Source organism: Saccopteryx bilineata, chromosome 2, assembly GCF_036850765.1.
Source record: "Saccopteryx bilineata isolate mSacBil1 chromosome 2, mSacBil1_pri_phased_curated, whole genome shotgun sequence".
Classification (NCBI taxonomy): Eukaryota; Metazoa; Chordata; class Mammalia; order Chiroptera; family Emballonuridae; genus Saccopteryx; species Saccopteryx bilineata.
Window position 1 is genome coordinate 103,132,207 of NC_089491.1, and position 23,562 is coordinate 103,155,768.

Genomic DNA, 23,562 nt, shown 5'->3' on the forward strand with positions numbered 1-23,562 from the left:
CTAAGGTGCCACAATGAATAATTGATGCTTCTCATCTCTTTCCCTTCCTGCCTGTCTGTCCCTCTTTCTGTCTCTCTGTCTCTCTCACACAAAAAAAGGAAAAGAAAGAAAAGAAAGAAAGAGGAAGGAAGGAAGGAAGGAAGGAAGGAAGGAAGGAAGGAAGGAAGGAAGGAAGGAAGGAAGGAAGGAAGAAACCCCCTTGCTTTGTCTTAAAGACACTGACTGTCAGGTAAAATCAACTGCTTTCTGGGAAAAAAGATGTGGGAAACTATCTCCGTGTGGCATGGCTGCTCACTAGAGAGGGATGTTTGGCCCTGCCTCCTCTCTGAGTCTATATTTAGCCTGAGCTGATTGGGTGAGGTCACATGTACCTAGTACACTCAACCCAGAATATCAGCTATGATTTACTTCCAAAGCCAGTAATAAATCTCCCTGGTGGAATCGTATTTGGTTGCTGCTGGCTAGATTCCCAGTCTAAGAATATTATGATTCAAAGCTATAAAGATTTAGAATGAAAAGAGATATCTATACCTATAGATCAATCTGCTCCACTGATCACATCCTATAGCAAAAGATTAATCATTTAAAAATAGTATTAACTATGGTCATTTGTTCAAGGATCCACACAGTGAGGCGGGGGCTGGGGGCGGTGGAGAATCACTTTCCAATAATCACTCATTTCACTGTTTTCCTTCTGCGAGAAATAAAGTACGGATTTCTTTCAGCTACTGAAAATGGCCATTCTCCCACAGCGGCAGGAAATATAACCCTAGTAGGTCTAAAGACATTTAGGCCAAGTTAAACTTTGGGAAAATAGTGCCCTGGTCTTGGGATGAGGCCAGGGAAAATTCACTCTGTATCCGTTTATGGTGACTGGGTTTGAGCTGGGGAGGGGCATCTTGGAAATGACAAGGTTCACGTCTGCATTCCAGTGACCATAGCCTGACCTAGTCCAGCTGAGGCCAGTCCATTTCACTGGGCTCATGGAGTTGAGGCTTGTGCCCTTATGGAACTCCATGCTTCTTCCCAGGAAGAGCTACAGACCTCCCATTCACCTGTGTACTCCCATCGTAAGCCAGCTTAGCATGGAAACCTCACTGGGCCCTTCTCAACAAGGATTCCTGATGGAAGAAAGCCCTGATGCTCTAAGGCAACCAAAGTATGTAATAAATGAGCTTATGTCTTCTCCATCTACAATGACACTAGCTATGTAGCATTCTTGGGGAAATTGAGAATACAGTCACCAAAATGCTCACCTGTAGGCTAATTCTCTTGTGGAATCCAGGTTGAAAATGGCTGTGATTAGGAACCTTCACGAAAGGGATGGAATCTTGCGAGACCTCTGAACCGGACCCCGGCACTCCATCAACAGCATTGGGGAAGACTGGGGGTTTTTTTCTGGATCTTACTCAGTCCTGGCTTGGAGATTATGTCTTTTGCCATCCAGTGAGGCCACCAAGATTTTATAGAAACCACTGACTTTGCTGTTCCAATGCTAACCCATCACCCTATTACTCCTGCCGCCAAGGGCAACCAGTCATACTGAGGAAACACATTACTGCTTCATCTGCTTTCTGTCTTGTGTGTAAAAATTCAAAGTGAGTTCTAAGGCATAAGGAGGTTGAAAATCTTAACCAAAAGCAGGATTTATACAGAGATGTGTTTGTACCATTTTTCTTTTTAAAAACATACTCTCACTGGCTTTATGGTGTGGAGGTTACAACTACGAAACAGCCAGAACTGAGGCCGGCACTGCTCTATGTCTTATAACTTACATGTTCCCAAAAAAGTTTCTTAGCCTTTCAACATTGAATATATGGCAATAAATGACAGCACCTGAACATAAGGCAATAAGTGATAGCACCTGAGGAATGGAAAACAAACAAGGTGAGTCCTTCAACTGACCCAGCTTACAAACCTGAGCAAGTTATCAGACCACGAAGCAGACAGGAGGAACCCAGTGAAGTCCCTAGTTGAGGAGACAGAGGTGAGAGTCCAGGGGGGCAAAGATGGCTGGAGTTCACAGGACAGAGTACCAGAGAGGCAAGAGGGACACAAAGAACCCCAGGGACCTGCAAGGGGTCACACATGAGTATTCATGTGTAGGAGGACACTACCCAAGGCCAATGAGAGGATTAAAGGGAACAAGTACCCAGTGCTCATACAGGGTCCAGATGACTGTGTATTTCCTCCACACAGACTGAATGACCACCAAACATAGCTCACAGGTAGAACAGGTAGAGGACCCGGGTGGGGAATTATTAACCCTAGACTAAACTCCTGTGGTCACAAATCTTAAAAGACTAGAAAGAATTAAAATGCTTCCATGAAACTTAACTGCATTTAAGAACAAAGTTGAAGAATATTTATAGAAATTCAGAAATATCCAGCACCAAACAAGATAAAATTCACAATGTCTGACATTCAGCCAAAAAGTATTGGGTACGCAAAGAAGCTAAATACAACCAAAAATAAGGATAAAAGCCAATCAAAAACCAACCCAAACTAACACAGATGGGAGAATGATCAGGGAAGAACATTAAGGTTATTTTAAAGATATTTTCCAGGTTTTAAGTTAAGTAGTGACAGGAAAATTATTTTTTAAAACCACCTAAGTCAAACTTTTAAATATGAAAACAACGTCTTAAGGGGGGAAAATAAACTACAATAGCAGATTAGAAATTACAGAAGAAAAGATTGGTGACCTTGTAGACAGCCTCACCTATGGTGTTTTGTAGATAAGTGTCAACCTGGAATGCTGAAGTCACAGGTTTGAAACCCTGGCTTGCCTGGTCAGGGCACATATGGGAGTTGATGCTCCCTGCTCCTCCCCCCTCTTGCTCTCTCTCATTCTTTCTTCTCCTCTCTAAAAATGAATAAATAAAATCTAAAAAAAAAAGCTGTTCAACTTGAAATGTGGGGTGGGGCAGGCAATCATAATAAAGAATGAAATCAGAACTAGTAAGTTCTGGGACAACTTCAAAATATTTGACATACATTTAATTGGAGTTCCTGAAGAAGAGAGGAGTGAGGTAGACAGAAAAAATATTTGAAGAAATGATGAACAAAATTTTCTAAATTTAATGAAAACAGATGCAAAAAACTCAATAAATTCCAAGCACAAGACATATAAGAAAAAACATACAACTGCTTAAGACCAGTGATGAAGATGAAATCTTTGTAAAAGTCAGGGGGGAAAAAAGCATTACCATATTTCTCCATGTATAAGACACACCTTAATTTTGGGGCTCAAAACTGAAAAAAAAATGTATTACCGTACATAAAGTTATTGAACTCAAGTTTTATTCATCATAAAATTCATACAACTCCTCATTCGTGCGAAAAAGCGGGAAATGCAATTAAAATATCTACAACCACTGTAAAAGACGCACCCAGTTTTTAGATCCCCAAATTCTTTTGGAAAAGGTTGTGTATTATACATGGGGAGATATGGTATGTATGTACAAAGGAACATGGTAAGCATCAAATTTCTCACCAAGATCTATGCACATGGGAAAGAGTGAGAAAGAAAAAAAATAGTGCTCATCTGGAATTCAGTATACAGCAAAAATATCTTTAATCTTTAAAAGATAAAGTTCAAACTACTTCAGACTTACAAATGTTGAAAGAATTTCTCACCAGCAGACCTATATGTCAAGAAATATTAAGAGTATGTCCTTCAAGCAGACAGATGATGGAACCAGATGGAAACAGGTGGCAAACAGATGGATAAATCACAGAAATAGAGAATGCATTTTTAAAATTTACATGGTTACTACTTATTGTTTAGATATTTTTAATAAGATTTTGAGATATTTATTTATTTATTTATTTATTTAGAAAATTAAATTTAACAGGGTGACCAAAAAGAGTACATAGATTTCAAGTAAACCAGAAACTGACAACAAAACAGACAGCCAACTAAGTGGGAGATGATATTTGCAAACAACTCTGATAAGGGGTTAAATCCAAAATATATAAAGAACTCACAAAGCTCAGCAACAAACAAGCAAACAATTCAATTTAAAAAATGGGGAGAGGACATGAACAGACACTTCTCCCAAGAAATACAAATGGCCAATAGATAAATGAAAAAAAAAATGCTCATCTTCACTAGCTATTCGAGAAATATTTTGAGATTTATAACAGACATGGTAGATAACCAGACATGGTGACTGGGAAGGGAGAGAGGGAAGCATGCAGCATTCTTACATTAGCCTTGCAGTGGTATAATGTAGCCCTGGCAAGTATACCACAAACCCTAAATTAACCAGTGGAATAACAAAGTTATCATTTCTAATTCTCCAACAAAGAGAAAAAATACAACTCAAAAATAGCAGGAATGGGAGAGTTAATACCACCACAAATTCCACATATCTTAAAAGGATGATAAGAAAATACTACGAATAACTTTATGCTAATACATTTGATCACTTGAATGAAATGGACAACTTCCTTAAAATTCACAAACTACCAAAGCTCACTCAAGAAGAAAGAGATAACATGATAGATATAACATATAGGAAGTGATATAACCAATACAAATAAAGTTCATTATTCTGAGTAGACTCAAGACTTTTAGAATCTCTTGAGTTTTCCCAAGATATCAGAATGTGATGACAGCTTCTGCATTAGCTTACTGCTCATTTAAATCTTGAAAGCAATCCTATTGCCATGACAGTGAGCCAAGGCACTCTCACATAAAGAAATTGAATTTCTGGTTAATCCTTGGAATGTTCATGTACATCCTCGTGCCTCCTGACCATCCAGAGTACGATTGTAACAAAAATTTTTATTTTAAAAATGTGTAAGGCAACATTAAAAAAAAGTATGTTCTTCTTGTTTTCATAAATTGGTTATCAAACAAACATGACTTTAAGTTAATAAAACTGTAACTAGAACTAATTTAATTTTTTGAAGAAAAAAAAACTCAATCCTGGGGGTCAGAGAGCATGAAAAAACTCACTACTCAAAGGGTTAAAACCATTCCCACAAAGGAAACTCCAGAAAATTAATTAGGAAGGAATATGGCCCAATCTATTCTATAATACTAAAACCAGATAATGATATTACAAGAGAAAAGAACTAAAGACCAATATTCCATGTGAATAATGATAAAAAATTCTAAAAAGAAATTTTAGCAAATTAAAACTAATAATGTATAAAGTGAAAAATACATCCTGATCAAGTAGGGTTTACCAGGAATGCAAGGTTGATTTAATATTTGAAAATCGCCTGACCAGGTGGTGGCGCAGTGGATAGAGCGTCGGACTGGGATGCGGAAGGACCCAGGTTCGAGACCCCGAGGTCGCCAGCTTGAGCGCCGGCTCATCTGGCTTGAGCAAAGAGCTCACCAGCTTGGACCCAAGGTCGCTGGCTCCAGCAGGGGGTTACTCGGTCTGCTGAAGGCCCACGGCCAAGGCACATGTGAGAAAGCAATCAATGAACAACTAAGAAGTCGCAACGCGCAACGAGAAACTGATGATTGATGCTTCTCATCTCTCTTCATTCCTGTCTGTCTGTCCCTGTCTATCTCTGCCTCTGTAAAAAAAAAAAAAATAATAATAATAATATTTGAAAATCAATACAATTGAACACAGTAATAGGCTTTAAAATGTAAAAAAAAAATTAAAACTGTATAATTATTTCAATAGATACAAAAAATAATCACTCAACAAAATCTCACATCTATGCCAGATTGAAAAAAAATTTCTTAGAAATTGAAACCAGAAAGGAGTGTCCTCAAGCTGATAAAAAACATATCCAGAAAACCTGTAACTAACATAATAATTGGTGGTGATAACTGAACGCATTTCTCTTAAGGTCAAGAAGATAAAAGACATTCAGACAGAAAAGGAAGACATGAAATTGTTTTATCCAGAGATGACATGATCCTCCACTTATAAAACTTGATAGACTCGACAAAAAAAGCATCTAGAAATAGTGAGTTTAGTAAGTTTGCAGAATTTGAGGTCAGTATATACAACCGTCAATTCTAGTTCTATATACATATTAGCACTGAATAATCAAAAATTGAAATTAAGACAAATACTATTCACAATAGCATCAAAAATATAAAATATTTAGCCTGACCAAGCGGTGGCACAGTGGATAGAGTGTCGGTCTGGGTTGCAGAAGACCCAGGTTCGAGACCCCGAGGTCACCAATTTGAGCACAGGCTCATCTGGTTTGAGCAAAGCTCACCAGCTTGGACTCAAGGTCGATGGCTTGTGCGAGGGCTTAATCGGTCTGCTGAAGGCCCACGGCCAAGGCACATATGAGAAAGCAATCAATGAATAGCTAAGGTGTCGCAACAAAGAATTGATGCATCTCATCTATCTCCCTTCCTGTCTGTCTGTCCCTATCTGTCCCTCTCTCTGACTCTTTCTCTGTCTCTGTAAAAAAAAAACAACAGCAAACAAAAAAAAACAAAAATATATATATAAAATATTTAGGGAGGCCCTGGCCGGTTGGTTCAGTGGTAGAGCGTCGGCCTGGTGTGCATAAGTCCCGGGTTCGATTCCCGGCCAGGGCACACAGGAGAAGCGCCCATCTGCTTCTCCACCCCTCCCCCTCTCCTTCCTCTCTGTCTCTCTCTTCCCCTCCCACAGCGAGGCTCCATTGGAGCAAAGATGGCCCGGGCGCTGGGGATGGCTCCTTGGCCTCTGCCCCAGGCGCTAGAGTGGCTCTGATCACAACAGAGCGACGCCCCCGGAGGGGCAGAGCATCGCCCCCTGGTGGGCAGAGCGTCGCCCCCTGGTGGGTGTGCCGGGTGGATCCCGGTCGGGCGCATGCGGGAGTCTGTCTGACTGTCTCCCCGTTTCCAGCTTCAGAAAAATACAAAAAAAAAAATATTTAGGGATAAATCTGACAACAATATGCAAGACTTGTATGCTCACAAGTATGAATTATCGATGAAAGGATACCTGAATAAATGGGGAGATACACCTTGTTCATGGGTCAGTGGGCTCAGTGTTACTAAGATATTAATCCTTTCCCAATTGTTCTGTAAATTCAAGGAAATCTCAAGGAAACACTCAACAGGCTTTTTGTTTTACGTTTTTTGTTTTTGGTAGAACTGACAAGCTGATTCTAAAATTTATATACAAATGCAAAGTACCTAGAATGGTCAAAACAACTTTGAAGAAAGACAAAGTTGAAGGGCTAACATACATGACTTCCAGTTTGTTTGTTTTTATTATGCTGTAGCTATTCAGACAGTGTGGAATTGATGTCCAGATGGGAAGGTCGATCAATGAACACAGCAGAGAACTCAGAAACAGATTCACACATCTATGGACAACTGATTTTTTGCAAAGATGCAAAGGCAAATTTGGTGGAGAAAGGACAGTCTTTTTCAAAAGATAGTGCTAACATAATTAGATATCCATATGTAAGAATAGAAACTTTCCTCCATTCCCTACACCATATATAAAAACTAACTTGCAGACCTTCATGTAAAATTTGTGTTCCTGAGCAGCATGTGGAATGCAGGTATTTTAAAAAGAAACGCTTCAAACGCCTGGTGGAGCTTCATAGACGACTCCATTTCGCAAGGTCTTTCACAGTCTCAGCATTATGAACTGAAAGACCTCAGACCACTTTTGTAATAGCCAAAAAAAACAATAGATTGTAGGCCTCGTAAAAAATATTTGTAGGATTTCTCTTTCCCTAAATCCCTAAGGAAAGAAATGCAAGAAAAAGGAAAAGAATCTACTATTGAAGAAAACCATTTTAAAAATAATAAGCTGGCTGACATTTTATTGCAGTGCATTCTTTTTCTGTAAAACATAGAACTTGCTGATGTATCTGTCTTCAGATTTTTCAACAAAAGTTTTCTGTGTTGTAGCCTCAAGAAATTCAAGCAATAGAGTCAAACTGAATAAAACGAACTGTTGGGTTTGTCTGGCTTTTTGAAGCTCTGGAGTTTGTTTGGGAAGTCAGAACATGGTCATTGGACTCTGCATTAACTTTCCATTTCATTCAAATCTTGAAAGCGTCTCATCATGTGGAGATCAGCCAGGGCACACTTATGTAACATTTCTCTTAGCAAACGGTGGAGACATGTTGATACTTGGCCCAGGAAACAGCAGCTGCCACACTGACTAAGAGCCACCCAGGCATCTTCACCTGTCCTGTTTCCCCTTGCCCATCTTGATGTGTGTTTTAGTTAACCTAGGGAATTTTCCAGTGAAAAGCAGTTCTCTAAAGCAAATGTCCCAGAGTCCTGAGCAAACCTGCCACTAGTCATACATGCTTTTGCCCATCCTGTGCTGGGTTCTCTGAAAGGAGAGCAGCTACGGGTTTCCGGAGATCTTCCAGTCCCGAAATGTGCTAACAACAGAATTTTTCTCTGTTCTTCATGAACATAGACTTAGGCTATGTCAACAGCTTGGTGTTTTTTGTGGCATCAACATGTTCAGGTACGGATGGTTGTAACAATTTGCAAAATATCCAAGATGTTCAATGTCCTCTGGGAGGGAAAGAGACTTGACTTTCTATGGTTGACAGGCAAATGGTAGCATATGCCCCTGATTCTAAAAGAGAATACAGGAGGCTGTAGTGGACATCTGCTATCCATGTCTGTTCATGTCTCTACAATTTAAAGATTTCTGAATTGCAAGTCTTTCCAGAAAGAAAAAAAAAACAAAACAGTGTTTTAAAATGCATTGCTCAGCTTCCTTTGCAGCTAGGATATAGGCATGATTAGTTATCACCAATCAGATACAGCTGTGGGAGCCTTGTCTGCCCCAGCTAGCAGTGTGAGGCCCGGGTGCACACAGGCAGGGGTGACAGCCTTCAGTCCTTGGTGGCATCAGTTAGAGCTTCCTTTGCCCAGTGCAGAAGAGGCAGTGGTCAGTGCCACTCTGGTGAGAGTGCCCTGGGATACGGCTGGACATTGCCACTGGCTGCATGGCTACAGAGTCAGGTTCTCAGACCTTACCTAGAATTCTGGAGGGAGCTACCCAGAATACTATAATAATTCTTTTCCTTTTAAACCTTGCCCATAAATCAGCTCCACATAACTGGAAAGGAAAATACTAATGAAGCAATACCTAGTGGCTCTTTCCACCCCACCCATAGGACTCGTGGGCAGTAGCTGCTGCCATTGTTCCCGGCGCTTCTGGGCCAGCTCAAGATCCAGAAGAACAGTATACCAGGCAAGTGCCCAAGTCAGAGCCTGCAGTCCCGCACTCTCCTACAGAAGTCTCCAAACTAATGTTTGGTAACTGTGCTGTCCATGGGGGTTACTGGGTGCAACTGAGGGACTGAGTATTTCCACTTTATTCCATTTTAATGAACTGAAGTTTAAATAGTAATATGGCTAATGGCTACCGGTTGACACTTCTCTAGTGAGAGGAAGGAGTGAAGTTTCCAGAAAGTACATTACTGTCAACACATTTACGGAGTGAACATTAGCTTCTTCAGGGAGTGGTGTGGCAGAGCACAATGGTCTCCAGTTCCCAATGGGAGCATCTGTGCAGGACACAGTCTGACTCTGAACCTCCCAGTGGCTGCTCTCAGCAGCTGGAAGCTGCTCCACCCCTGTGAGTAGCCTGCCTTCTCTCTGGCCAGCCCAACCAGGAAGGTTCTAGATTAACCTAGCCTACCTGAAAATCTCCCTATTTAAGGATCAGTTGTGCCATAAACATAACAAATCACAAGGGTAAAGTTGATCACATTCACAGTCCCAGGAAACATCTTAGAGTTCTGCCAACGATAGGCAAGAACTTAATATACTTTGAAAATCACAAACCAAAGATGTCATGTACTAATATGCGGTTAAGAAAATTATTGATCTCATTAGAAAAAAAAATCAGTGTGCGCATGATCAAAATAAATAGTGTATGGATTACAAAGTTACATATAAAACAGAAACCAGCCTGACCTGTGGTGGTGCAGTGGATAAAGCATCGACCTGGAACGCTGAGGTTGCAGGTTCAAAACCCCAGGTTTGCCCGGTCAAGGCACATATGGGAAACAACTACTACCACTTGATGCTTTCTGCTCCTCTCTACCTCCTCTCTCCAAAATCAATAAATGAAATCTTAAAAAAAAAAAAAAAAAAAAAAAAAACTGAACACATAAAAAATTACTAGAAAAAGATGTAAGTGGTTAATTATCTTCTTGTTGCGAGAGTGCGGGTGGCTTTCTATGTACAAAAAACTGATAGAACGGACCACATGCTAGTTGAAAATTACTACAAATTAAATATGTTGTAAGCAGAGGAAATGTTTGCATCAACTAGGACAAAGTACTTCAGTAGCTCACAAATTGGGTGGAAAAAAACCTAATTCAAAAATAAACAAGGGTGGGGGTAGAAAAATTGGATGAAAGTAGTGGTCAAAAAGTAGACACTAGCAGCTACAAGACAAAAATGCTGAGCAATGCATTTTAAAACACTGTTTGTTTGTTTTCTTTCTGGAAAGACTTGCAATTCAGATGGGGGTGTCACAGACAGCACAATGCCAGTTGGCACTGCTGGGTGGTCTACCAGAAAGGTTCTCATCACAGGAAAATAACTTTGTAACTATAAGAGGTGATGGATGTTAATTAAACTTACTGTGGTGGCATTGGCTGGTTGGCTCAGTGGTAGAGCATCAGCTGGGTGTGTGGAAGTCCCAGGTTCAATTCCCGGCCAGGGCACACAGGAGAAGTGCCCATCTGCTTCTCCACCTCTCCCCCTCTCCTTCCTCTCTATCTCTCTCTTCCCCTCCCGCAGCCAAGGATCCATTGGAGCAAAGTTGGCCCAGGTGCTGAGGATGGCTCTATAGCCTCCACCTCAGGCGCTAGAATGGCTCCGGCTGCAACGAAGCAACACTCCAGATGGGCAGAGCATTGCCCCCTGGTGGGCATGCCGGGTGGATCCTGGTCAGGCATATGTGGGAATCTGTCTCTCTGCCTTCCCCCTTCTCACTTCAGAAAAATACAAAAACAAACAAACAAAAAAACACCTTACTATGGTGATCCTTTTATAACAGAAGTCAACTCTGTAGGCTGTATCATTAAACTTATACACTGTATGTCAATTATAACTCAATAAAACTGAAAAAAATAAAAATAATACACAACGGACAGAACTTTCAAAACACAAGAAATACAAATGTGTAAATACGTGTCAGTATAACCGTTTGACCTCCTGTGCTACAGAAGCACAGATCTGAACTATAACGAGATGGTGGATTTTACCTACAAGCCTGTAAATATTAAAAATGCTGACATCCTGCCCTAGCTGGATAGCTCAGTTGGTTGGAACACTGTCCAGAAGCACAGAAGTTTCCAGTTCGACCCCCCCTTCGGGGTGCATACAGGAACAGATCTGTCTCTCTCTCTCTCACTCTCTCCCTTCCTCTCTCTCTAAAATCAATAAATAAAAATTAAAAAAAATTTTAAGAATACCGATATTCTGTGATGTTAGCTCTGCTGCTGTTGAAATTATAAATCGGAACATGTCTGAAAATCAGATTTTAACAATGTGTATCAAGAATATTAAAAATTCTTTAAAATCTCTGACCTAATAATCCCACTCCTAGGAATATACAAAAAGAAAAATAGGTGAAAAAGAAACAAAACTGTTTCCCCAGAGATGTTAGAACAGTGTTATTTCTAATGGTCAAAAACTATGAACCGCCCAAACATGGGCCAGCAAACAATGCTTGGCCGTGGATTATTACACAGCCGTTAGGAGAGCTTGCAGGCCTCTGATGGGAAAGGGCTTTGGAAAGTACAGACACTAGAGGAAACCAAAAGGAAAAGCGAACTGTTAACTGTGGTGCCATAAGAAAGTTTGGTTTTATTTCCCGCACTTTTGCAAAATTTTCTCCTGAGATATTCGTAACCTGGAGTCATGGGCCCCCTGCTGGTACAACACCAACATAAAAGTGGAGAGGATAAAGATCTGCAGTAGCAAAGGAGGATGGAGTGCAGAAGCACTCATGACAAACGAGTCTCGTATATATGAAAATTTTTTTCTTAATAACCTAATGGTAACCACCCATGAAAAAAAACAGAATTAAAACACATAGCTTAAAAAAAAGAGGATATATCAATACTAGCTACAGCCAAGGTCCGTAAGTTTAGTACCTATGTTTTCTTCTATATAATTTATTGTTTCGGATCTCATATTTAGATCTTTGACACATTTTGAATTAATTTTTGTGCATGGGGACAAACTGTAGTCAAGTTTCATTCTTTTGCATGTGGTTTTCCAATGTTCCCAGCACCATTTACTGAAAAGGCTTTCTCTTCTCCATTGTGTTTTTGGCTCCTTTGTCAAAGATTATTTGTCCATATAGATGTGGCTTTATTCCTGGGCTCTTGGGCCTCTTTTTTATTTATAAATAAAAACCAGTTTTGGAGGGTGTGGGGCAGCTGTGTTAGGCTTGCTCCTGACCAGCAGCAAGCACTCTGCCTGACTGGTGTGTGAGGGTCTAGCAGCACCACCTGTGTGTGGCCTATTTAAGGTTATGGGTGTGCTGCGCTCAGGGGGATTGTGGATGGTGGGTTGCGGATGGTGGATTGCTTGCCTGCCACTGGGAGGGGCCATTCTTGCTGTTTGTTTGCTTTAGAGGCTGTTTCCCCCCTGCCTGTGTGCTTGTCCACCGTTATGAGACTTTATTAAATGGAATGACCCAACCCTTTCTTGCTTCGCAGTTTCTCTACCGTCTGCCCGAATCCAATGTGGACCTGCCTGGCCTTGGCCACCAGCATTTCAGAGGGGGAAAGGGAAGAAATAGTTCTCTTTACAAAGGGAACCACAACAAATACAATACATGTAGAAGGGTATGAACGCTGAAAATGCAGCATCTCACAAAGCGGACACTCAGGGCTGTTCAGGGAAACGATGCAGTGAGAGACAGCGGCTCACATGACCAGAGGCTCTCGTCCCCCACCACTGCGTGGGGCTCAGCGACTGAGCTGTGCCAGTTCCCATCAAGCATGTTCATCAAATGTGGATTCACGTCAAGGCAACAGGATAATCTTTTGAATATGAAACTGATGCTTAGCTTATTGCAGAAAAGCTAAATATACAAAATATAAAAATACCCATGAAAATTCCAGAAAAATAAAGAAAACCACGGAAGATGAGCTCTAGCAGATGTTAAAACACATTATAATAACATAGGAATTAAAACAGTTTCATATGACAAACGGATGAGTATACAATATGGAAAGACCAAAAAGAGACCCAAATACACCTACACAAGGAAAAAAACACAGGCCAGGGCAGCTCCTTGTGTCTCGGCTTGTGGCCCCACCACTGAGCGCCAGGGCCCTGTAAGTAACAGCCACAAGCCTGCGTCCGTCCTGCCTGCCCCCAGGTCAGAGCTGGGCACCTGGCTGGCCAGCATGGATGAAGGACAGATGCCCACTCAGGTACAGCCATGTGACCAAGTCGGAGCCAGGGAGGTAGAAGCGGAATTCAAGTGTACAGCTCAATACACCACCATCCACACACTGCATCACACCCCACCCGCCCCAAGCAAAGTCTCCCCCATTCCCCACCCTTTGCTCCCAGCCCCCTCCCTCCCCTCGCCTTTCCCTCTGGCTATCGCCACCCTGTTGTCTGTATCTATCTGCTATGTGTACACATTTCTCGACTTAAAGAACGAGAAGATGGGAGATCTCAGTGTACAAATATTCAGTAATCAGCCTCAGATACTGTGAAGTGAGACATACATACAAGCTACAGAACAGCTAGGGCAGGGCATTGCCGTGTGCATGTGTGTGGGTGCGTGTGCATTTGTGAGCATGCTGGAAGCAGGATGCAGGTCAATCTATCTCTGCATTTGGTCCCCAGCCCCACACATGGAAAGCCCTCAGTCTGCATTTATTTTAATATTCTGTCAGTAAGCCAAGTTTCCTCTGCCATCTGTTTCATTATCTTTATTTTTCTTAATGCCCTGCTGCAGTTTAAACTGGTTCATACTTTTTTCTTTTATTTTCTATTTTTATTGAAAGTTAGCCAGAAAGAACAGCTTGACTGATTTTCACCAAGTGCTCACACCTGTGTAACTAGCACCTGGCCCACCCTTGTGTGCCCTTATCACATCCAGCCTCTGCCCCAGGGCAAGCTCTAGCTCGGCTGCTGACCGCATAGGTGGACTTCTCCTGTTGTACTTTACACACATTGATTACTGAGACCCAGCCCCAGTGCTGCAGGCATATGCAAGTGGCTGCTGGGGAAACACAGGACCAGGGGTCCCCAAACTTTTTACACAGGGGGCCAGTTCACTGTCCCTCAGACCGTTGGAGGGCAGGACTATAAAAAAGACTATGAACAAATCCCTATGCACACTGCACATATTTTAAAGTAAAAAAACAAAACGGGAACAAATACAATATTTAAAATAAAGAACAAGTAAATTTAAATCAACAAACTGACCAGTATTTCTATGGGAACTATGGGCCTGCTTTAGGCTAATGAGATGGTCAATGTGCGGTTCCATATTTGTCACTGCTAGCCGTAACAAACGATATGACGCGCTTCCGGAGCCATGAGGTGTGCGTTCCACGTCACGGGAAGTAGTACTGTACATGAGCGACACTGCGCTTTGCTGTGCTGCTACAATACAGTGCTCCTCTCACTGACCACCAATGAAAGAGGTGCCCCTTCTGGAAGTGCGGTGGGGGCCGGATAAATGGCCTCAGGGGGCCGCATGCGGCCCACGGGCCGTAGTTTGGGGACCTCTGCACAGGACAGATGAGGTGCCCACTGCTCCTGGTCGGGGCTGTGAGGAACAGGCTGCCAGCACTGTTAGCTTGAGTCTCCTGGTGACATGTGCTGTGCTGGGCCAGTCCCTGGCATTCCTGGCTCGGAGGACATGCGGGTTTCAGCCTCTGCGGCATCCTGCCCAACAGTTCCCACGATGACCACTGGGTCTGCGCTCCCAGCTGCCCCGGGTCTCCCACACTTGGCCTTGTGTATGCGTGTAGCTGCGTCATCCTGGGAGGCGTGGCTGGGGTCACACGGGTTTGTTTGATGGGCTTGCAGTTCTTCGGGCAGAGGTCCGTGGCCCATTATCATCCTCATCTCTGCATTTATTTGCTCAGGTACTGAGGTTCCTTGGAGTGTCCACGCTGCTCCCCCAGCATGAGGGACTCCGCAACTGCCTCGCGTACAGGCTTTCCTGCACGTAGGTTACTGCAAGAGTGGGGGTTTCCTACGTGCATGTATCTTCAGTGACATACCCCGCGCCTTCCTCTGTCCTGTGCTCTTCACTCCGCGTGGCGCTTTAACAGCCGCCGACATGCTGCTGTGGGCTCAGGCCACTGGAGAAATGGATCAGAAGCTGACTGCTTGTCTCTCAGCCCAAGACTGGTCCCCCGCACTGGACACTCTCTGGTGCCAAAGGAACGTGCAGTGACATGTGGGCACTTCACCAGTGGCCTTCTGTGTCTCCTTGTTCTTCATCTTTCCCAGACCTGAGGCTCCAGGTGTCCTGCACATGGAGTGTGAGCTCCTGGTGGGCTGGGAGCCCCCAGGTCCCTATTCTGTGGCTCACCTCTTCGTGCCTTCTGCACATCTCCCACCATCTTTTCCTGTCACCTGTGGCAGCTTCGTGGACAATGCTGAAGGAGCCTCTTGTCACCATTGCAAATGTCTTTTAGGCACTGTAATGCTGGTGGCTGAGGCCAGGCAGGTTCCCATTGAATTCGGGCAGATAGTAAAGGAACTGCGGAGCCAGAAAGCATTGGGCCATACCCATTTATTGGAGGCTCGCAAGGACACGCGTGCAAATAAACAACAAAAGGGAAAGAGCTAATAAAGGAAAATATGCTATTCACAGTAAGGGCAAGGAAGCAAGGAAAACCGCACCTCACAGTGGCAGGAGAGCGATCTGGAGAATCGCCACCCAGGGGAAGCACCCACAGCCTTGTATAGCTATGCACACTCCTGGGCTTCCTCCACACTCACGCACTAATCAAGCAAAGTGCTTGCAGCCAGTAAACCCACGAGCAAGCCTAACACAGCTGCCAACAGTCACTTGTTCATTAGCATCAGAAATACTCATTTTTATGTAAACTAGAGTCACAATAGCTCTATATATCATCTGTGCTTTAAGGATTTCATTTAAGCAATTCTACAGCTAGCCTGAGATTCTTTATTATTCAGTAAGAGGAGGGAAGGCAGAGACAGACTCCCGCCTATGCCCTACCAGGATCCACGCAGCAAGCTCACTAGGGGGCAATGCTCTGTCCATCTGGGGTGTTGCTCCCTTGCTCAGCAACCAAGTTCTTCTTTACAACTGAGGTAAGGCCAGGGAGCCATCCTCAGTGCCTGGAGCCAACTTGCTCCAATTGAGCCATGGCTGTTGGAGAGGAAGAGAGAGAGAGAAGCAAGAGGGGGAGGAATGAAGAAGCAGATGGGTGCCTCTCCTGTGTGCCCTGACCAGGAATCGAACCCAGGATCTCTACACGCCGGGCTGATGCTCTACTACTGCACCAACCAGTCAGGGCCGAGTCAAGCTCTTTTTGTTCCCAAGATGTACTTGATCAAACCTGCAACTCGGCCCTGGCCAGCTGGCTCAGCGGTAGAGCGTCGGCCTGGAGTGCGGGGGACCCAGGTTCGATTACCGGCCAGGGCACATAGGAGAAGCGCCCATTTGCTTCTCCACACCCCCCCCTTCCTCTCTGTCTTTCTCTTCCTCTCCCGCAGCCAAGGCTCCATTGGAGCAAAGATGGCCCGGGCGCTGGCGATGGCTCCTCGGCCTCTGCCCCAGGCACTAGAGTGGCTCTGGTCGCGGCAGAGCGACACCCCGGAGGGGCAGAGCATCGTCCCCTGGTGGGCAGAGCGTAGCCCCTGGTGGGCATGCCGGGTGGATCCCGGTCGGGCGCATGCAGGAGTCTGTCTGACTGTCTCTCTCTGTTTCCAGCTTCAGAAACATACAAAAAAAAAAACCCAAAAACCTGCAACTCGGTGGATTTGCTCGGCATGGGGCATGAATGTGGCCAGGACAGTGGGCCAGGGAGGCAGAGCTGAGGCCCAGAGCCTAGGAACCAGCAAGCCCTCTACAGTTACTACAATTGCTATAGTTGTTGGAGGGGCAAGCAGTGGTGGCCAGCTGGTTGTGGAGTACCAAAGCTCCACGTTTTGGAAGAGCATCTCTTATGTGGCCTCTCTCTAGGGCCTCTCAACATCTTGGGTTTGCCTAAAATTAGCCTCCAGTCTCCAGAGAGCTGCTGTTGTTGAAGCACTCACCATGGCACCTGCAGACCACACTGGGAGCAGGCCCTGAGCTCCCTGTCCCCACGTCCCAGAAGCCACTTGAGGTAGATGAGGAGAGCAGATGGTCCTGAAAGAACAGAGGTCTTTGAAAGGCTAGCTGGCCCGTTGCCTCCCTCTCTGTCTCTGGGTTGTCTGTTTGCTCGGTCTGCCTGCCCATGGACAGCACTTTCAGGAGGTTGGGTGCTGGGCGCTGCTGTGGGCTCAGTTGTGTTCCCCCAAATTCATATGCCAAATCCCTAGCCCCCAGGACCTCAGAGAGGAACTGTGTTTGGAGACGGGAACTTTCAAAGGTAATGAAGGTAAAGTGAGGTCACTACAGTGGTCCCTAATCCAATCTGTCAAGTGTCCTTATAAAAAAAGATTCAGATACAGACATGACTGAAAGAAAGACTGGGGAACGCAGAGAAAATAGTCGTCTACATGCCCGAGGAGAGCGCCCTCGACCAAAAGCAACTCTACTAACACCGTGGTCTTGCACTCTCAGAGTCAAGACTGAGCAAGAATAGATTTGTGTTGCTTAAGATGCCCCATCTGTGGTTCTTTGTTTCACTGCTTCAGCTGATGGACAGGTGCCAAGAGGCTGAAGGTAGAGACAGGCCCTGTGAGCACCGGGAGGCCTGCCAGCTGAGACCAGTGGGCCTACCTGCTCCCCACTGGACCAAGCTAGTCCCAGGAAGCCCTGGTGGGGAGAAAGAGACACAGTCATCTCCCATTGAGCTGAGCAAGTCCTCAAAGGACATCTGCTGGATGAGGCTGGGGAGGGGTGGCCCGCATGCTGACCAGAGTTCTCCAAATGTGAAGGAGTGGCTTCTGCCTATACCCCAGAAGGATGAACTGACCCTCCTGGCAGTGACATTCTCCTCCTGACTCAAAGTTCTTGAACGTAGGGGACACTGCTGTTTGCTTCCTGGTTTTCACTCAGCGCCTCTTGGTAAGGGCAGGGTTGGAACCGCGTGGCCAGTCACGGTCTGTTTCGGGACAAGGCCAAGCTCTCAGAGCTAGATCACTCCCGAGTCTGTCCCGGGCTGTGGGTGGGCATCACCCATGTGAACACGGGGCAGTGGGGAAGAACAGCTGATGTCCCTCGAGACTGGAGCCCAGGATGACCTGTGACAGCAGGGATGGCTCATCTACGTGTCTGTGAGTCGGTTTAATCAGCATCCTCACAGCCAGCTCTTCCAGAAACCCTGCGCACTGGGCCTCGCAGGCTGGCGACCTCTACATTGAAGACCCGAAGGCGGCATGGTGCCCGCCCAGAGGGAGGCCAGCACCTCTGAGGTTCCTCAGGTCCCTTTAGAAGCTGGGAGAGGGAAGAAGAGAGGTTGGTCATGTGAGATTTACAAACAAGACAGTGGCCTGGGAAGATGTTGGCGCAGTTAAACGTATGTCCTCTGTCCTCCTGAAATCCAGAAGCCTCAAACCTTTTCCCACAAAACCTGCCCTGGGCCACCAAACCCCCATCCTGCCCCCTCCTCCTGGTGACCTGGGGCCTGGTTTCAGCCAACTGGTTCTGTTGGTGCTCCGGGTAAAGCCCGGTGCTAGCCTCATACAGAGCTTGATGAATCCGTTTTGAGGAAAAGGTGAGACAGCAAAGCCTGCTGGGGGTCCAAGTGGGGGGAAGGACAAGGCGGGGCAGGAGAGGGGATAAGCACAGAGTGCAGCCCGTGTGCATAGTGTTGCTACCACATCCGGGTTCTACAAGGCAGAAATACTAAGTGATTCTCTCTAACGCAGAGACGTTATTCTCTGGTCCAACTCATAGCAGATGGCTGGGTTATCACCATGAAGAAATATGCACACCCCTGGGGGTGGCACGGACCTGGACCTGCCACAGGGAAAGGGTCCTGCACTCCTGACAAGAGAGGCAGGGCCTGGTGTCTGTCGGCAGCTCCGCCCACCCCTTCACCCCTGAGCCTGAGCCCTGCCTGAGGTCCCCACACTCCATCATCACAGGCCGTGCAATGACACGTTTAACATCTGCCAGCCCAGGTGCTTGACATGCACCAGATGCCTGTCGAATGAATAAATTAATTAATATCCAAAACCCTGTCTTCACACAATGCATTTCTCCCCCAAACCGAAGAAGATTATTTGTAACAGTTATCATGACACACATGTAAGGAAAGGAGAATAAAGAAAATGACTTCTGTGTCAGAAACAGAAAACAGGGACGTAAAAGGATATGAAACAAAAAATGATGGATGCCTAATCATTGAGGATGTTGACCCTAAAATCATGGAGCCTTAACCCAGAGGTTTTATTGACCTAGAATAAGAAAACCTTCATATGAGGCATGAAGGAGCCGTGGTCTGTCATGTCCCTAGCTAGCCTTCTCCCTGTCACTCTGCTACCAGATAATGTCCCCTCTACCTGTAAAATGTGCCACCTCCCCTAGCAAGTAAGAAGAGCCCTCTGGGCCAGCCCAGGTCCCTCGGTGGGACATGCGGGAGGACAAGGGGACAGAGCAAATGAAGGCAGAGATGCTACAACATGCTGCGATGAGGACCTGGGAGAGAGGGGTGTGGGGGACAGCGTGTGTGGCTGCCTCCAGGTGTGGACAGAAACTTCGGAGGGAGATTCGGGGAGCAGGGCGAGGGCAGCTGAAGATGTGCAGTCGGGTTGTGGGGTGGATCTTCTCAATTATTTTCAAACAATTCAACTAATCACTGGAATTCCCTGATAATTTTGTCGCCAACCAGGACGTGTTTGAAGAGAGACTGCACCCACTGGACAGTGGGCTTCACATGGAGTAGACAGGTGTCAGCAAGGGCTTTAGACCTAAGATTCACGAATCCACACTCGGGTTAAAACCACCCTTCTACATCTTAGGGGCGGCACTACCAGCGCTCACCACAGTTATTCTCCTTCTCATTCTCTAACAGCAAAGTCAGAGAGGAATTGCAGAAATAACACCGAACTCACAATTACAATTGTGGAGACACTGTAAAGACTAGACATTCATGTTTAAAGTAGAAAACTAGACTTCCACGACAGTTTGTCAGTTCATTAAATTACATAGAAATTTCTTAAGGAAGCTTCCTTGTGGTGTTGCAGACTTAAAATTAGCTCCTCTTGAGCCCTGGCCAGGTAGCTCATTCTGTTAGAGCATCATCCCCATATGCCAAGGTTGCAGGCTTGATCCTGGTCAGGGCACATACAGGAATCAATCAATGAATGCATAAATAAGTGAAACAACAAATCAGTTTCTCTCTCTCTCTCTCTCTCTCTCTCTCTCTCTCTCTGTCCTGCTCTGTCTCCACCCTCCTTCCTCTCTTTTTCTAAAACCAACATATTTTTAAAAATATTTTTAATGGCCTTTTCTCAGCAAACAGCTTGAACACATGTGCGTGATATCACTCCCTGACAAACACATTAAAATGTTGTCAAATGGTTTTTCAAACAGTAGAACACAAAAGAGGAAACAAGAGCAAATGTTTGAAAGCTCCATGAAACTGCTCACACACGGTGACCGCAGCCAGCACTGGGGAATGGGAACAAGTGGGTTCCCCCAGGGAATCCTCCGAGGACCGGCCCTGGTGGCTCCTGATGCTTCTTGAAGTAGATAGAGCTATGGCACATATTAGGACCCGTGTCCATGAAGTGCTTAGACCCTAGATTCTCTCCCCACTGGAAGAACTAGGGTCTGGGATGGAGTGACTGCTATGGTCTGAATGTTTGCCTACTCCTAAAATTCACCTGTTGAAGTCCCACCTCCATTACTGGCTACTTGGAGATAAAGTCTTTGGTAGGTGATTAGGGTCAGCTGAAGTCCTGAAGGTAGGGCCCAGTGATGAAATTAGTGCCCTTGTAAGACATCACGTCTCTCTCTTTCCGTGTCAGGACTCCTGGAGAAGATGGCCATCGGCAAGCAGGAAAGTTCCGATTGTCGACAAGGATGCTGCTGCTGGTGGTCCAGGACCACATGAGATTCTTGAGGCTGTAGGGTCAGCATGGAAATCAACAAGTCCTCAGGTGACTTGAGGGGCACATATATGTCCTAAACAACCGACAGCAACTTTACTTCTGGAAGACAGGACCTGCCCCCTCATTTTCCACAATGTTTTGCTACCATAAAACAAGAGGCAAAAGGCACATGTAGAGATAGCGACCAGTTACACAGTGCCCGGGCTAGAAAGCTGGATGTACTATGCCTGAAATTAAGTAAAATTATCTTAGGGATGACACTAAAGAAAATGCGTTCTATAACAGTAATGTAGACAACGCATCATTCTCCAGCCTGGGCCACACCCTGGGGGGGAGGCATATGCCTGCAGGGCTGCAGTGGCTGCAGGCTGGCCTCTGCCCAGGGCCTGCTCCTCCTCCAGGTACCTGAACACCAGCACACAGCCCTCCCAGCCACGCTGGTCCAGCCCAGGGTCAGCGTGGGTCTCGGGCTCCCGGGCTGGCAGCTATGAGCATGTTCACCAGGAGGGATGCATCTCCAGTCTAAGAAATCTAGGGTTGTGGTTTGATACACAGCCACACTCACCCACAAACACACACACGGCTTGTGAACACGCCACCTGCAAGAGATGCCCCCACCCCCAGAATGTGTGGTTAAAATAGCATAGTTTGATCTTAAATGTTCTCACTGCAAAAAAATAGTAACCATGTAACATGTGCTAGCTGAGCTGTGGTGGCCAACATCTTGTCATATATAAACGTATCAAATCACCTGACCAGGCAGTGGCGCAGTGGATAGAGCATTGACCTGGGATGCTAAGGACCAGGTTTAAAACCCTGAAGTCGCCGGCTTGAGTGTGGGATCATAGAACATGACCCCATGGTCACTGGCTTGAGCCCAAAGATCACTGGCTTGAGCAAGGGGTCATTCAGTTTGTTGTAGCCCCCCCCCCCCCCGTCAAGGCACATATGAGAAGTAATCAGTGAACAACTAAAGTGCTGCAGCTATGAGTTGATGCCTCTCATCTCTCTCCCTTCCTGTCTGCCCGCCAGTCTGTTCTTCTCTCTCCCTCATTCCCTCTCTTCCTCTAAAAACATAAATAAATAAATAAATTTACCAAATCAATACATTGTACACCTTAAACTCACCCAACGCTAATAATACCTCCATAAATCGGGGGGGGGGGGGATCACACTATTTAATGATTATCCCACATCTGGTTCTAGGAAAAGAGCTGCATCTCCACATGCTTTATTTATTACTGGGGCAGATAACAACCTGATTTGTCTTCAGTCACTTCATGGACCCCCGTGACAGTGGGTCATTGTACAGAGAGCCTAATGATGTGGGTCAACGTGACTGAGCCAGGGAGTCCCCAGCTCCATCCTGGCTAAGCCAGCAATGCGGTCTTACCCTTGAAGACTTAGCTCTCACCTCCCGTTTTGTCAAAGCAACCCAACCCTTCTTTTACTCTGCCCCGCACCTCTCCTCACAGGACCTGTTCTGGGTTCCACAAGAGGCAGGTTTACCCCGACTCCCAGCTGAGGGACCCAGTGAGCTGAACAGGGCTGCAGGTGGGGACTGGGCTCGAGGCAGGTGTCGGCATTTCAGGATCCCAATCATCAGATCCATCAGATCACAATGCAGTGGGAAAGCAGCGAAGGTACTGGTCTTGCAGACACGACACCCAGTGAGAGGAGGGACCCGAAGCTAGGCTGGAACCCTGATGGCTGCCCTGTTGTTATTGTCAAACACTGCACGTGGCTTTTATCCACTTGGATACATCAGCCTCTTTTAGGAGACGTCAAGCTTTTGTTTTTAATTTTATTTATTCATTTGAGAGAGGAAAGAGAGAGAGAGAGAAGGGAGACACAAGGGGGGAGGAGCAGGAAGTATCACCTCCCATATGTGCCCTAACCAGGCAAGCCCAGGATTTTGAAACAGTGACCTCAGTGTTCCAGGTTGAGGCTTTATCCACTGCGCCACCACAAGTCAGGCTCAGGAGACATCAAGTTTTGTCCTGAGGTCGTGACTATAAAGTCTTGATATTTTCACTTCTCTCACTATGACAATGCTATCAAAACTAAATGTGAGAAACAAAAACAAAGAAAAAAATCCCAAGAAGACTCAAAATTAAGAACCACCTCCTTGCTTGACTGGTGGTGATGCAGTGGATAAAGCGTCACCCCAGAACACTGGGGTTGCTAGTTCTAAGCCCTGAGGTTGCTGGCTCTGGGCATTGGCTCATCAGCATGGGGTCACTGGTTTGAGAGGGTAAATTCCCATAGCTCACCAGCTTAAGCCCAAAGGTTGCTGGCATGAAAAGTCCAAGGTCACCGACTGGCATGAGCTAGGGCTCGGCTCCGGTCAAGGAATGTACAAGAAGCAATCAATGCACAACTAAAGTGAAAGCAACTATAGGCCCTGG